This window comes from Dipodomys ordii, unplaced genomic scaffold (genome assembly GCF_000151885.1).
Source record: "Dipodomys ordii isolate 6190 unplaced genomic scaffold, Dord_2.0 Scaffold52, whole genome shotgun sequence".
Taxonomy (NCBI): domain Eukaryota; kingdom Metazoa; phylum Chordata; class Mammalia; order Rodentia; family Heteromyidae; genus Dipodomys; species Dipodomys ordii.
The window spans coordinates 8,301,922-8,319,134 of NW_012267268.1; the positions used below are offsets into that span (position 1 = coordinate 8,301,922).

Here is a 17,213-nt window from a genome sequence, read left to right on the forward strand (position 1 = left end):
CCTGCATCAGTAAGAAGTAACGCAGACCAGAATTTCCTAATAACACAAAGGCAAGTTCACATACTTGATCAGACGTCAAAGGACTGAGGTGGACTACGATGTCACTCTTAGAGCTTTTGCTGCCTTTTTCTATATTCTGTTCAGCAATGTGAGTAAAGTGGACTTTTGTTAAGAGAATGGTGTTGGGTTTCCAGGACCCCTTTTGGGCATTTCTTCCTAAATGGAATATACGACAAGTAAGAGAATTGGGGAGGTAATATGGGGAAGCTACTCCTTCGAGCTCAGAAGGAGTTGATGAAGCCCATATATGCATTCAAGAAGCCCATGGGATCCTCTAGCTGTGGGTCGTGGTTAATGTGGTCATTCAGAATCGACAATGTGGACCGCAGCAGCATTTTCCTGTACAGCGCCAAAAACTCTGGGTAGGGATTTATAGGATCCAATGGCCCATCGATAAAATGAATGGAAATGAATGGGAATCGTTACAGAGGCAAGGGTTCCCACTCAGTGTCTTCTAAACTTTTTCCTCTGATTACTGTACTGCAAGAGACTGTAGATGACCAGGTTCCCATTGTTGTTGCAGAGTCCAACCCACATTTCCCACAGCTCACTCTCAGAGGGTCGAGTGTATGGTCCAAAGACAGGAGTGAGACCTGGAGAGAACAGAAAGAAGTTCATCAGCCACGTAAGGATGGGTGACAGTATGCCTCCATCTTTGAGTGACTTTTGGAGAAGAGGAACATGAGTCTCAGGAAATACACCTCCATTGGACAGTCAGAGACTCTTCTTTATGGTAAGCCAGCCAAATCGATTCTACTTGTACCTATACAGCAGCTCCTGAACAACAATATCTCCATAATCGTGAGTCAATAAGTTGATCCTGCGGTTCTGGAGCCCCAGATGTCACAGAAATGCCTCAACAATGCTGGCCTGCTCAAAGATAGAGTAGTGATGTGGTCTCAGTTTGTCACTGAAGCCAAAGCCTAAGAAGTCAAATGCAATCGCTCAATGAAACCTGAGGGTTAGACCTTCCCAAATCTTGTACCCATCGCAGTTGGATGTTAGAAAGCCATGTAAAAGCACAACTATCTCAGGACTTCCAACCACACTCACAGAGTCTTGGTAGAAGATGCGCAGTCCCTTGTAGGTAAAAAAAAAACAAAAAACAAAAAACAAAAAACAAAAAAACCACTTGCCATTAGTCTTCCAGGAGTGCAGAGCAGGAGAGAGCTGAGGGGTTGGGATGTGCAAGTATGGGGCCAGCAGGGGCACAGCCAGCAGCCGACCTAGACCCACCCTCCCTCATCCTGATTCAAAGGTAAGACCTGGGCCACAGGACTCGGTGAAGGGGAGGGGCTGCAGAATTCTTCTTATTACCCAATGGCTATACTGGAGGATTCTGTGCCTAGGATTTTACAAACACAGACACACACACACACACACACACACTCCTTTATTATACTAAGTACTACTTTTGTTGTGTGAGAAAATATTTTGTTTAAAATAATTTTTGTTTAAAATAATTATTTAAAATAAATATATATGACATATATACATATATGCCAGATTTAGTTACGAAGAAAAACTTTTTTTTCATCAGTAATAGATCTTGAATCTGGGCCTAGGGCGCTCTCCCTCAGCTCTTCAGCTCAAGGCAAGTGCTCTACCATGTGAACCACAGCACCACTTCTGGTTTTCTGATGGTTTACTGGAGATAAGAGTCTCATGGACTCCTGAGTAGCAGGGATTACAGGCATGAACCACAGGCGTATTTTTAAAGAAAATACCACTATATATTGACTTATTTTCTTATTATGACAAATATTGTTTATTAAAAAATTACATTTGCATTTCTACAAGTCAACAATCTCTGGGATAATAGGTGGAGACAATTGCTCACATTAAAGTTTGGGCATTTTCATTTCACTTTGCTAAATCCTTATTTTACTTTGTCAATACTCAAAGTACAATTCTGCTTCTTTTCCCTTATGTAATTAAAATAAACCTTCCTTTTGTTGATTGCTAGTTTTCATTGAAGTTTTGTTTTCTTTTCAATCTTTCTTTTATTCATTATCTCATGGATACCTTACATTAAGAATCTACTTTATTGGATTAACTCAACGATTGTTCTGAAAAATTAATGTATTGGAATAGCTTTATTCACAAGACAGTATCTTGGAAATGAACTTTACAATTTATGGGGGGGTGTAGTAGGGAATTGAGAGGAGGGAAAGTGGGAGAAAAATGAGGGAGGGGTTACAATGGTCAACAAGAAATGTACTCATTACCTTACCTATATAACTGTACCCCCTCTGTACATCACCTTAACAATAAAATTAAATTAAAACAACCAAAACAAAATAACTACAAACACCAAAAAGCCATAAAAATTTCAAGGGATTTTAGTACATAAGTAAGGAAAACAGAATTCCCTATATAGAATTTATCTAGCATGAGCTCAAGGTTTGGGCACTGTCTCAGACCAGTGTGTGTGTGTGTGTGTGTGTGTGTGTGTGTGTATGTGTGTGTGTGTGTGTGTGTGTGTGTGCGTGTGTGTGTTTGTTCTTCAGGCTAATACTCTACTATTTGAGCAAGAACTCCAGTGTCAGTCTTTTTAATATTTTATGTTTTGGTAATAGTTAATTGGAAATAAGAGACTCAAGGAATTCCTGGACTAATTAGAACCCTGATACTCAGCTCTCAGCCTCTAGACTAACTAGGATTACAGCTGTGAGCCACAGACACTGGCTGCATAAGATTTCCCCCCACTCCTTAAAGACTTTTTTATTAACACATTTAATATTCTTGAAAGTTTCCATTACAAGCAAGATGGAAAGTGTATTCCTTCATAAAGAAAGAGTAAGAAGAGTACAATTTCATATTGACTATAGAGTGAACAAATTGTCACCTTCCCAAAGGAATGAATAAAGGATACTATTTTCTTTGAAATTGTACTTTAATTAGGACTAAATACTTAACCACAATTATTGTCAGTAGCCATCTTGAAATTTCTCCATAGAACCCATGATCATAATACCTGTTCTTGGTTATATGAAGAACAATCATTTTTCTAAAAGTATGTATGAAACACACATTCACTGATTTGTTACAGCAAGATAATTTAAAACCTCATATAGTAATGTTTCTGTTTAAGGATATAAAATTAATTTCCTCAGAATTTTAAAGACATATTCCTTTTGAGTAATGAAGATAGAAGTTCTCGTTAACTCCAATTATGACTTCTGCTTTTAATTTTTACACAGAAATTTCAGTTTTTGTGAACTTTAGCTCTCATTGTTATAAGGCATATGATGCCATATGAGAAAATAATTCTTTCTACTTTCCTCTCTGAGAAGGTTTTTGAATATTATTTTATAATGTTATATCTTCTAACAGTATGTCTAAGTGTAGATTTATTTTGAAAATGCCATTTACCACTGTTATTATTCATTCATTTCAGTCTACAGTGTAATATCTCCTCCAGTTGGTGACATTCTTACAGTCCATGTGATTCATTGTAACCTGTGATATATTATAATTACATGCAACTATTATTTATATTGAATAACTCTGTCCTCTGTGCCTTCTCTCTTATCTCCTTCTTAAATCTTTATGCCAGTATCAGGTCTTTAAACCTCTTTCCCTCCCTTTCAGACTTACATTTTTTCTTCCTTTGTCTCTTCCAAATAATTTTCCAAACTATCCCTTGTGTGTTGCCATGGTCACTGCGGTCTCTGTATTTTCAGCTTGAGAGCAGTGAATGTTTTGACAGGCTTTGCTCGAGTTCAGTGGGAACTGATAACTGTTTGGGGGCAAATTTCTCTAATTACTGTATGATATAAAATACAATATGATACTATGATCATAGAATAAAAATCCCACATATAATGATGCTTGTTAACATCTGTTCCCTAGTTTTCATTCTATCCTCTTGGGTTTTTTTAGGTGGTACTATATTCTACATAGGAACTCGACAGCTGAGTCATAGTCTTGCCCTCCTGTGTTCTTTTACCATAGCATTTCTTTAATAATTTCCTTCAGACATGCATTAAACTTTGTATATCCATTTCCATGGAGAAGGTGGAAGCAGCAGAATGCCTTCAGGGAGCAGATAAGACATTGCACAGGTGTTTTCTTTTTTAATTTTTTAATTTTTTTTGGGGGGGGAGTCCAGTCGTGGGGCCTGAACTGTGGGCCTGGGCGCTGTCCCTCAGCTCTTCAGCTCAAGGCTAGCGCTCTACCACTTGAGCCACAGCGCCACTTCTGGCTTTTTTATTTTCTGCTTATGTGGTGCTGAGGAATCGAACCCAGGGCCTCAGGCATGCAAGGCAAGCGCTCTAACACTGAGCCACCTTCCCAGACCCTAATAAGTACATTTCTTGTCAAACTTGTTACCATTTCCCTCCTTTTTTTCCTACTTTACCTCCCCTGCAACACTCTCCCCCAGGTTGTACAGATCATTTTTAACATATTGTCTTGTGTATATCGCTGTTGCATTGGTTCCCCCCTTGTCTTTTGTCTGACCATTCTGTTGTTCCCCTTCCTGCCCTAATTCAGACAAATGTATATACAATACCAGGGTACCAATATCAAATGTAGTGACAACATGGGATATACCATAGGGGGCAGAACATACAGAAGAAACAAGAAACTACACAGTACATTAAAAACAACAACAAAGAAAAACCTCTGGTGTTCATGTCTTTAAGTTCATTTCACTTAGCATCATCTTATGTGATCATCGATATGTGATGTTCTGTTGAATGCAGATGATTTTTCTCTATTGCTTTAGAAAATTCTTCCTGGGTATCCTGGTAACTCATACCTGTAATTCTAACTACATAAGAAGCTGAGAGCTGGAAGATTGCTGTTCAATGGTAGCCCAGGCAGCAAAATCTCTGACTATCTTTTTCCAATTAACAAGCAAAATGACAGACTTTCTGCTTGTCGCAAAGGATAAAGATCCACCTGTGAGCAAGAAAGCTGAAGCCTTGTGTTCAAGCACCAGTACTTACACACAAATCTCTTGTGTTGGTCTTTCAACATTTGACTGTGATATGTTTATATCACTGTGCTTATCCATCTTTGAGTTCATTCTGCTTCTTGGATGCACAGATTAATTATTTCCATGAGATGTCAGACATATTTAGGTATTATTTCTTTAATGTTTTTGGCTCTTATATCTCTCTTTCCTTCTGTAGCTTCCAGAGTGCATGCCAACTTCTCTATTGTTGCTTGCTACACTATCATAAAGCTTTTAGCCAGTCTGTACCTTGTGGTGTCAAATCTACATGTTAGGCACTACTTATTTCCAACTGATGGTTTTATTTATTATTTTTCTCAACAATAAATTGCTTCACAATCTGATTTAATTTGAAATAGGCAACTGTGCATGAGTAGGATGGAGCTTGTTTCTCAGAATTGTTCCAATTTCAGGAACTGTTTTCCTAATTATTTTCTGCTAAACTTCCAGTGAATCAAATGATTGTGTGTTGCTAGGACCAATATGGAACTGCCACCCTCCTCTGAAGTTTGCTGATTACCAAACTTGTATAGGGCAGAAACTGCCCATGCTCTGCTGCAAGTGAAGTCACATGCCTTAGAGTGAACTATAGCAATCAATTTTCATAAAAGCAAGTGGTTCATCTTTAGGAACAACATTGTGTCATAGCAGTGGATCTGAGGTCAACACCAGCAACCATCTGGTCAGGGATGTCAGCATTTAACATTCATGATCTTTGCCTCCCATTGTGGAATATTTGACTCTAAGCAAGCTGGAGCACAGCAGTGAATGCTCAATGTCTTGATATGCTCTGCTTGGGATGCACTTCTGATTTTTCACAGAGGAATGGGCTGGGGGAGGGGATACCATGATCCTCTTGGCTGCATGTGGCAAGAACAGAGCTTATGAAAGATAAAAATGGAGTAAGGGGGAGTTTCTGGCTGCTTGTTCTGAAAGATAGTTCTAGCCTAGGGAGAAGAGGAACTCTTATTGTCTTAGCACAGACATCCAAAATGGAGTTGCTTTCAACTTAAATTGGAAGGAAGGGGTAGATATGGGAGCAGATGGCAATATAAATCACACATACACATACAAACACACACACACACAAAGATTATTTTTGCTCTCTCAGTTTGTAGATTTTCTGGAATAAATATTTCTTCATTTCCAATATACTATTTGCCAATATATTGAATCTTCTAAAGTATTCCTTTTCTTATTGTTTTTATTAACTTAAAATTGAGCTGTTGCTTTACTTAGAAGGGTTCCTTACCACAAAATTTTGAGAGTCAGAATTCTGACTTTCTGAATTCTGACCAGGGTCTGGACTACAGTGGAGTTTTGAACAATGAATGAGATTATAATATAAAGACTCCTAGGAAATCAATACTCATACAAAACTGGATATTTAACTTCGTAAGTATTAGCCTTATTGGAAAACATTTACTTAATTTAAACAGCATATCCACAATATCTGGAAGTAACACTTACAATGCCCCTAAAATTTACAGGGAGAAATTAACTACAATCATTTTTTGAAGATAGGAGAAAAGTCAGATAACTTTTGTAATAGATAGACGATAAGAAGACAGTAGGTCTATTGAGTGAAAATGGATAAAGATCAGTCCATTAACACTGCATGATAAATGTTTGAAGGATCTCAGATGTGTTCTTCTATTGCAGGTACAGTTCTGAGACGCAATTTTTTAATACAGGTGTTTCTACTTGGGGAGTTTGTGTTTGCTGTTTTAAAATATAACACCATCCTTTCTTATCAATTTAATAGTTTATCTTCTCAGGGTATATCTAATTATTACTCCTGAGTTAACCCATGCAACAGTTATTTACTTGCAGATGCTTATTTTACTTTTTGATACGTTAGCCATTGTCCTTGCCTTATCTGTGGAAACTGAGCCAGGAAAACATTTTCTGTGATGGCTATGAAGGTATTTGTGACTTGCACTTGCTAGGAAAGGTCTCATGCTTTTTACCTAGGGTCAGCCTTAGCCTGTGATCCTCTTACCAACTAGGCACACACTAGTATTATAGAAATAAGCCATCATACCCAGTTCATTGGTTGAAATGAATTTTGCTAACCTTGCGTCTCAAACTATTATCCTCATATCTCTAGTCCTTGAGCAGTTGATATTAAAGGCCTCAACCTCTATGCTGGGATATCCATCTCTCATTTAACAAACAGAGTTAATAAACATAGATAACGAAGATACATAAATAGATAAATAAGATAGATGATAGATTATAGACAATGATAGATAGATAAGAGATTATAGATAATAGGTTATAGACAATGATAGACAAGTAATAGATTATAGATTGTATTATATTCACATTGACATGAAAAATTGTACACCTTTATAAAACCATCCTGTGCAGCACTTATATATTATGGAATCATCAGAGCTTACCAATGAACAAATATACAACTTTATCATTTTAGTGGTGATATCAATAGCATATGCTTTTCATATTTTTCAAGAATACATATTCTTTTATTAAATATAATCCCTTACAGTATAACATATTTCTGAAATTTATTCCTTCCAACTAAGTATAATTATGAGCCTTCTGTTTAGATCTTTTTTCTTGTGCACAAAGCAAATGAAGCATCTGACTCTTGATAGTCAGATGATCTTTTCACAGGTGATAAAATGCTAAACAAAATTTATTTGAACATATTTTTATGTGACTATTCTCTTTTTACATACTGTTGATACCTTAGTTTGTTTTTTATTATATTTAACTTCCATGACTCATATTTTATATCTTTCATACAAATATATAAAGACCTTCCTTCCCTATTTGTTTAAAAACAAATGAGGATGATCAAGAATTTGAAAATTGTAGTCATAAAATAAACAAAAGAAAATAAATGTTCGTAAACAGTAGTAACATAGAGGCACTGATTTCTTTCAAAGCTTATTTTTACTAAGACCAATGTAACTAGTTTGAAAACAGTTTGTTTGCAATAAGTAGTATATGTCTGAGAGAAGCAGAAACGGTCAGATAAGATGATATTAGGTGAAATAAACCCCAAGATAAAGACATAAGTGTTTTTTTTCTTGCTTGCTATTGTTTCTAACATATTTATAAGGTGATTGTTTTGTTGCTTTGTATGTCCCTCCCCCATAGTACAATCCCTGTTTTCACTGTATTTGATGTTGGTATAATTTGGGGAGGGGAAGGGAAAAAATTGTTTAAATAGGGATACAGATGGACCCATTGTAACAATAAGATGTACAAAATGCTATGCTGAAAAACGAACTTTAAAACTTTGGAAGGGTGTCAGGCTCTGTACAGTATTTTCACAATAAAAAACAAAAAATTCAGAATTGGAATTCTGAAATACTCTAGAAAAATGTGGATATTAAATTGTTGAGCAGTTGCCTGAGAATGGAGAAAACTTGACCATGCAAATATGTATAAATGTTATACCAAAGCAAAGAAAGCAGATTAGAGAGAGAGAAGACACTGAATGAGTTGCATTATGACACCATAATCTACATCATCTGACTTTCTTATAATCACTAGGCATTGGAGAGGTGAAGAATAGATAACCCTGAATTTATTGTTGTGTTCTGCTAAATTCTAGCTATTTAACCTTAGGTAATTTAATTCATTTCCATATATCTGTATCCATATTGAATTTTCAACCAGAATTGGATTTTTGACATTTATGTAGACCCATATTTAGAAAACACTGTCTGTTTATGAGTAGGTATGTATGTGTATATGTTCATGCCTAAGCATGTATACATATTCACCTATCATGCATTTAGGACCAAAAAAATTTTGAGTTCCAACTATTGAGAAGAGTATTATGCTGGACATTACAATGAAATTAATAAATATACATACAGATACTGAATGAATAAAAATTAATGACAAAAATAAAATTGTAGTCAAGAAACGGCATGGGATCTGTAAAGGTAGGCGACAGGAAGGAAGATGAGTATAACAAACCCAAATAAATGTATAAAATCTCTAAATTTTGAGTCATATGTGTTTTACAACTGTTGTACCAGTCTATTACTTTATTAATGTGAATATGGAAGAGTGGCCAGAAACTGTATTTTAAAACAATTCTTCTAAATGCTCCAGTACAAATGACAAAGCACTACATTTTACAAAATAATGAGGCAAATCTCACTCAGAGGAGATCTACATGTGCTTCTGAGAAACAAGATTTTCCACAAGCATATGTGCTCATTTGGTGGGCAGACTCTTCAGGCCATCAGACACGATTTATTAGTTTCAAGTTCTAATAAAATAAATGGACTGATATGTGAGCTGACTTGTTCTAATAAATAACACTTCAAGACCAGGATAAAAAGTGGCTTCTTGGAAAATGCTATATTAAAGGGTGCACAAAACAGCAATTCATATGCAACATGCAGATATATATATATATATATATATATACATAAATGTATATTATATATAGTTTAAATGTGTACATTATCTCTTGTTTAATGGGACCATTCAGTGTTGGAACAAATCATCCTGTAAAATTTGGAGTCTCAAGTGTCTTATTGCATATGTATCTGTATAAGCATACTTTATTTTTGGAAACATAAACAGGAATAGCTTTAATTTACTAAAATTTCACTGGAAAGAAAAAAAACTGCAGTCGGTCTCAGTTTTCACACTTCTTATAGACCATCAGGCAAAGAAAGTCACCAACAGTTAATTTGAGAGTCAAGCTGCTGATGAGCAGTGTAAGACAACAAGAGATGTGAGGAGGTACTAAGTGATTAATGACCACTTGAATTACATGGGCAGTAATTGATGGAGGACTTCCAGGAAGGAGGACGTTTCATGATGACCTCCAGTAATCCAGAGGTAAGCCTGAGCTGGGTGCTTCTTGTCAGAAAGATAAAACATTGCAAGGAACCACTGAACACTGAAATGATTGAAGCAAAGAAATTAGCCCTTTCTATTTGAATTAAGTTGGCTTCTAATAAAAAAATTTAAATAGCCCTTTCTGCATGATGGCATGTCACTCTAGACAATATACCATTACTATATAGTATGACAATGTATTATTTTATACAGTACTATGTGACTATTTATATGCTATTATATAGAAAGCTAGATCTTCTTTATGAAATAACATCTTTAAACTTCACAGCCCTGAGCATTAGTAGTTAACATTGATTTTACAGATGGAAGTCCTTAATTCTAGGAGGAAATTTGATCCAAAGTCACATGACAATTCAGAATATAATTTAAATTGTGGTTGATAGCATTTACCTGCCTCCTTTTGGAAGAAGAAGAAGGAGGAGGAGGAGGAAGAAGGAGGAAGAAGAAGGAGGAAGAAGAAGAGGAAGAAGAAGAAAGAAGAAGAAGAATTGGGGAGGTGTTTCATTTCTGCCATTGCAAACAATAATTATGCATAGATACTTTGCTCTGGAATAAGGTAGCTATATTGCTGTTGGTATTTCTAGAAAAAGAAGCTTCATCCATGTTGAAGACATTATATCAAGGAAAATAAGAATCCCCAAAGGACGAATGACAAAGTCAAAATCACAATACAAATGTCAAATAAAAGTCTCCAAGTCTCTGGGTTGGGAGAAATGGAGAATTTATATGGAATGAATTTAAGGTTTCACTCATGCAAAAAGAATTGGAGATCTTCTGGACAAATGTGCTTATAGTTACTAATGTTAAATATATAGTGGATATTTAAATCAGTAAACTCATTTTATGTCATGCTGATCATAATAAAAACTTTAAAATCCTGACATTAAAACATGATTCTCCTCAAGAACTTCCACCAGAATGAGGAGAGTTCATGCTACCTTTAATGCATCCTTTTTTTAGCTCTCTAGGTTAAGGACCTGGTGAGTCCTTGAAAGAAATTTCAAGGAGAGGAGCAGGTTTCAAGCTGCTCCATCCTTCATCTCAGAAACACGAAGCTGTGCTTGTCATCTGCTGTCACTGGGAGGAGCAACTAACCTGAAACAGAAGTGTGAGACAAAGTGGTATTACATATTTTAACATTAAAGTATGCTCTGAGACTGACACCAAAGTATTTCATCACAGATTCCTGTTTCTGCTTGGAACGTGGAAAGCCATGGAGAATAATGTTCCTATGCTATCCATGAAATAAAATATAATTCTTATTAAGCAAATTTGAGTTGAGTTTAAAAGGTAATGGGGTAAATTGAATGAATTTCTTCAAGGAAATAAAATAAGAGTTTCCCTGCTGTCTAAATATAAGATAAACAGCTACTATAAAAGTCAGCAACCAACCACATTTAAAGTGACTTGTTATAGGTTGGCTAGGAGGTACTATGGCAGTTTAGAATAGCTAAGAGCCCTAAATTTCAGAGTTGTCTATTGCCATCCACAAGCTATATTCCATAGACCTTGACTAGACAGTCAAGATTTTGGCCAGGAAAGAAAAACAGAGTAAGTTTTGGTAAGGCACAGAACCTCAACCTTACTTATCTCCAACATACTTTCACATTAAATAAAAGTTTTAAGATGCTGACACAGGACATAAAACTCTCCTACCGTTAAGACTGGGGAAAAGACACACTACTGAGGGGTTAAGGAAAAGAAAATGGATGCTTACATTTGATTGAATGTAAGAAACCCAACATGATTCTGCATGTCAAGGACAAATCTAATACAATTGGACGAGTGTGGGACCTTCGTCTCTGAAAACATCCTCTTCCCCCAAATAAAACAGATAATGGCTAAAATAAATTAATACTGACTAGTCTCTACCTCCAAGACCTTGATGCTGGGATATTTACTAAGAGAGGTTAGAACTGTACAGCCATGTAAACCTTGTGCAAAAAGAAAGAAAAAGTAAAAACAGTACTCAGGAAGGGCAAGGAGAATGTCATGCTACATGCAAGCAAAGACAGCTGAAAGCTAAACATGCCCAGATAATACCAAAAGTCTGCAGGCCTCAATTTAGAATCACATAGCTACAGTAAATACGTGGAGAAGTTTAAAGTTTGAGCACCTGGACAATAAATATAGCAATAAGTTTCCAACTCAGCTAAATCACTACCTGGAGAAAAATCCTCCTTGCAGAGAGAGTATCTATACACATCTATTTGCAAATGCAAATATTATTTATCTCAACCTTTAAAATTTCTGTAAACACAATGGATAAAATCTAATAAAATGATACTAAAAGGCAAGAAAATTATAGCTATATTTATAGATTTATTCAAATTTTGAAATTATCTGCTAGGAATTTTAACTCTAAGTTTGGAAAGTGTCTAAATAGTTGGAGAATTGAACTTGGACAATGAAGAAGAAGATAGCTAATTCACATAATTAAGCATTAATCACAAAGACAATGATTGAAAAGAAATGAAGTGCTATAAGATTATGTCAAATAGTATAATAGGATCAAATAGTACATTATGCATTTCTCTCCTAAAAGGAAAATAAAGGCCTAGGGATGTGGCTTGGTGGTAGAGGGTTTGTCTTGCATGCACGAAGTCTTGAGTTTGATCATTCAGTACCACATAAACAGAAAAAGCTGGAAGTGGTGCTGTGAGCAAGTAGTTTAGTGATAACCTTGAGCAAAAGAAGCTCAGGGACAGTGCCCCGACCCTGAATTCAAGTCCTAGAACTGGCAACAACAACAAAAAAAGAAAACAAAAGAAAGAATCTAGGAAAATAAAGATTTAATGAGTCAATACCTAAAAAACTTCCAAACTATCAATCAAAAGAAATATAATTAGTTAATCTAAAAATGCACATACATTAAACTAAATATATACAAGTAAGCCAAAAGGAGGCAGGTAAACGTCATAAAAGAAGTGAATGACAGATGAGTCAATAGAAAACCTGTAGCAAGATTATAAATTTAAATATAAACAGGTCAATAACTGTATTATATAAAACTTGCATTAATGCTTATTAAAGAAATTCAAGATAAATTCTAAAAATCAAAACCCAGTGGTATGTTGTCTACAAAGCTTGCCTTATAAGTAAAAAAGTCTCCATACAAATAGAGATATAAAAAAGAAATGGTTATACCATAAAAATGTTAATTAAAACAAAAGTAGTATAGGCACTTTAATATTAAAGTAGAATTCATGTCAAGCACTGTTACAAGGACTGTACAAAGAATTGGTTAATGGCAATGCAGCAAATTTTTCTCAAAGAAATAGTAATAGTCAATATCCATGCTTCTTAAGCAGAACTTCAACATCCTTGAGGCAGAAATTGATAGTAATGATGTGAAAAATTGACAAAGTTTCAAATTGGAGACTTTACCAACCTACTTTAAATAATGAATATATAAAAAGGAGACCACAAAACATCAATTATCTGAATAACATTATCAAGCAATATGACTGAGTTTATATTTATAAAGCTGTTCAACAACAGTAAAATACATATTCTATTTACATGTAGATAGAATATTCACCTTGATGGACTCTAACATAATATCATAAAACAAACCCAAATAAATTGAAAATCCTTAATTTCATAGAAATTATGCTTCTGGACAAAAAATACCCATTAAATAGAAATCATTAACAGGACAGTATCTATAAAATACTCAAGTGTATAAGAAACTAACAAATTTAATTCTAAAGTTCTTAAGAGCCAAAGAAGAGACATAAAGGAAAATTATATCATATTTCACATTGAGTAAATGTGAATAAAGAGCTTGCCAAAATGGTGGAATGAAATTAAATAGTATTTGGTAGGAAATATATAGTACAAAGTATGTATACCAGAAAACATATGTATTCAAAACAATCACTTAATCTTCAACATTAAGAAAATATGAAATGTGGAAATTAAACTTAAATCCAAAAAAGCATGGGAAAAATATATATAGCAAAAATCAGTCAAATAGAAACCAGAAAATGAGAGTAAAGAAAGTCAAAATTAAAAAAAAAACTAGTTTTTAACCAAAAGATAAACTATTTCAGAATATTCTAGGCCCACTGATAAAGGAAAAATGAAATAAATAACAAATATTCCTGAAATACAAACAAAATAACGAGCTGCATATATATCCAAGTAACTGCAATCATAATGAAAATAACCATAGCAACCTTTTGTAATGTATTTAGTAATAAAAGTGTAATCTTTGTCATGCAACAAATTAGTTGAAAGACTCAAAATTCTAAAACTTTTTTATTGTGAAAATACCATACAGAGGAGTTATAATATAATTACATGAGCAAGGTAATGAGTACATTTCTTATTAAGCATTGTTCTTCAAGAAGAATGATATATAAGATTCAGCCCTAAACCATGAAGAATCGGATGTTTGAAAACAAACATTGTTTAATAGACATATTATAGAGTTTGAATGTGTGGTTCACTTGGTAGAATGACAGCCAAGTACTGAGTTCAAGTTATGGTCTTGCCACAAAGAAATATACATACTATGTTATTTCAGTGTTCAGTATACAAGTACCTTGATTAAGGCAATGGAGCATTGGCATAATGAAAGACCTGTGTGTAAAAAGAATCAGATTGTAAGCTGACTTACTATTAAATATCCACTAGAAAAAATATTTGCACTTTATTAACATTCACATCAAATCATAAAAAAGAAAAAAAATCTAATGTATTCTTTACATTGTAGAAAACATTCAACTCAAAATGAATCAGAGATATAAATGTAAAACATAAAATGGTTTTCCCATAACTATTTAAACCATAAAATAAAATGTGGAAGCAATGTTCTGTGTTTTGTAAAGGATTTTGTAGATATATTCAAGAACCATAAACCCATGAAGGGAAGATTAATAAATTAGGTAACACCCAGATTATGAAGGTTATTATTTAAAGGCATTGTAAAACAATTAAAAGTCTATAGACTGGGGGTGGGGTATTTGCAGAAATAATTTTTTTCTTAATATTGTCTACTAGATTTTAGCAAATACCAGTTCTGTATGCATCTGCATAAATAATATCTTTATTTTCATGTTTGCCAATGTGTAACTATCCTTTTCCTCCTAGTAATGGAATAAAGTGCAATATTATTGTACTTTTCCTATTTTAATAAACTGTATTTTATATTTCAGAATAATAATCAGCAATTAATTAAAAAGCCTGCTGAACACTATACAGTCCACACTTTTTCCCCCTATTCATCTTATCATTACACCTATTACAATTGCATTAACTCTGTATACTTTCCTTGTCTTTCTTTAAAAAAAATCACATAATACTCAACATACATATGTGAATATGGAACTAGGTCATTTGAAGGGATGACTATCATCGGGCTAGTGTGAGAAGACAGATAGAAAGGGAGACATTGATCAACATGCATTGCACTCATAAATTGAGATGTTGAATTGAAACCCCTTTGTACAACAATTTAAATGTAATAAAATTAATTTAATAAAAATACAAAACCAAATTATTTTATATATGTACTTAAAGAATTTAGTTTGTATGAAGTATTTGATTATACACTTAATTCAATGTGATAGCTTTGTGGACTCATTGATAGTATTAAAGTTGAACATCTTCCCTTTCATTTTGAACCAGTGATATTTTTTGACATTTTCGTTTTAAATGTTGTGTTAATTTTTTTAAATTTTTTTTATTTTTTTATGGTGAAAATACTGTACAGAGGGGTTACAATTACATGGGCAAGATAATGAGTACATTTCTTATCAAGCATTGTAGCCTCCTCCTTTGTTTCCCCTTCCCATCTCTTCCCATCCTCCTCCTCCGGCCCCCTCACCCAATCCTCCCCCCCCCCCACGAAAGTTGTAAAGTTCGTTTTCGACATAACAAGTTGTACTTCTCATTGTTGCAACGGGTCCACCTGTATCCTTATTTAAACGACTTGTTTTTCCCCTTCCCATCCACAAATTATGCCGACATCAAATACAGTGAAAGCAGGGGTTATACTGTGGGGGAGGGACATACAAAGCAAAAAAGAAATAATCTTACAAATGCATTAGAAACAATCACATGAAAGAAAAAAAAACATTTGAATACATATCTTAGGGTTCATTTCCCTAACATCACCTTATCTGACCTTTTCTGCTTGACTCAAACATATACTAGATATTGCAAATAAGGGAAACCATGGGACCTATGTTTCTTCATGAAGTTGCAGAGCTTCTGCATGGCAAAGGGCATAGCTAGCAAGATCAATAGAAAGCCCACGGATTGTTGTGTTAATTTTTAAAGGAAGTTGTGTGTAGTAATTATGAGTAAAACAAATTTTGTTGAACATCCTGGATATCATTTCTCATTTTTCACTGGGTTAGAGATACTTTCCATCTCTCAGCAGCTAATTAGTTTTGGTCATCCCATGAACAGACATTCTTAAGCTGAAAAAAAAAAGATCTACAGATCTTTTCTGTAGTTTACAATTTGTGGGCTGGCTAAAACGCTAACATTTTCAATCTAATATCTGAAGTTGTCTATATTTTTTCCATAATTATCTAATTTAACATGTGTATTTATAATCCAACTGTACTGATTTAAAAATGTGTCTATGAGAATTTTTGTGAGTTGTTGGTATGTATTTATTTATAATAATGAATATGGATATGATCTCCTAGCATATTTATTGACATATTCAATTTTTCCCACTAAACTACAATATCTATATCATGAACCTTTTTGGACTTCCTGTTTTATTTCCACACATGTTATATATGCATTTTTGTGCCAGTATTTCAGTATCTTAAGTACAATGATGTAACAATAGCTTTCATCATATCTTCTAAGGTATGTCTTCTTTTCTTTTGCTTATTTGTAGGCCTTTGTACTTCTACATCAATTAGAGAATCATCTGAAAAATCAAACACATAGTCTCATTAACATATTTTTTACAATGGCATGCACACCTCCACCTGATTTCTCTCTACTAAAATTTCACTGAGTATATACAATGAATTTGGGTAAATTCAAAATTTGAATATATAAGTCATCTAATCCATGGATACAATATCTTTTCTTTTTTGTCTGTCATGGGGCTTGAACTCTGGGCCTGATGCTGTCCCTCAGCTCTTCAGCTCAAGGTGAGCACTCTACCACTTGAGTCACAGAGCCATTTCTGGTTTTCTGATGGTTAACTGGAGATAAAAATTTCAGGGACTAAGAGGGAGACAACCTGGCGGAGGAGAAGCTGGAATCTGAACAAGCTCTCGCATAGAAAGCAGTTTTAGAGTTCCAGTGAACAGTCCTAAGCCAGAGAAACACACCAAGTGTGCCATCACAGGAC

The 17,213-nt window shown here is 34.4% G+C and overlaps 1 pseudogene; it reads right to left on the reverse strand.

The window, feature by feature from the left end:
• Window positions 1-281: 281 nt before the first annotated feature.
• On the reverse strand, window positions 282-3,516 carry LOC105988905 (annotated as a pseudogene).
• Between the last annotated feature and the right edge of the window lie 13,697 nt (window positions 3,517-17,213).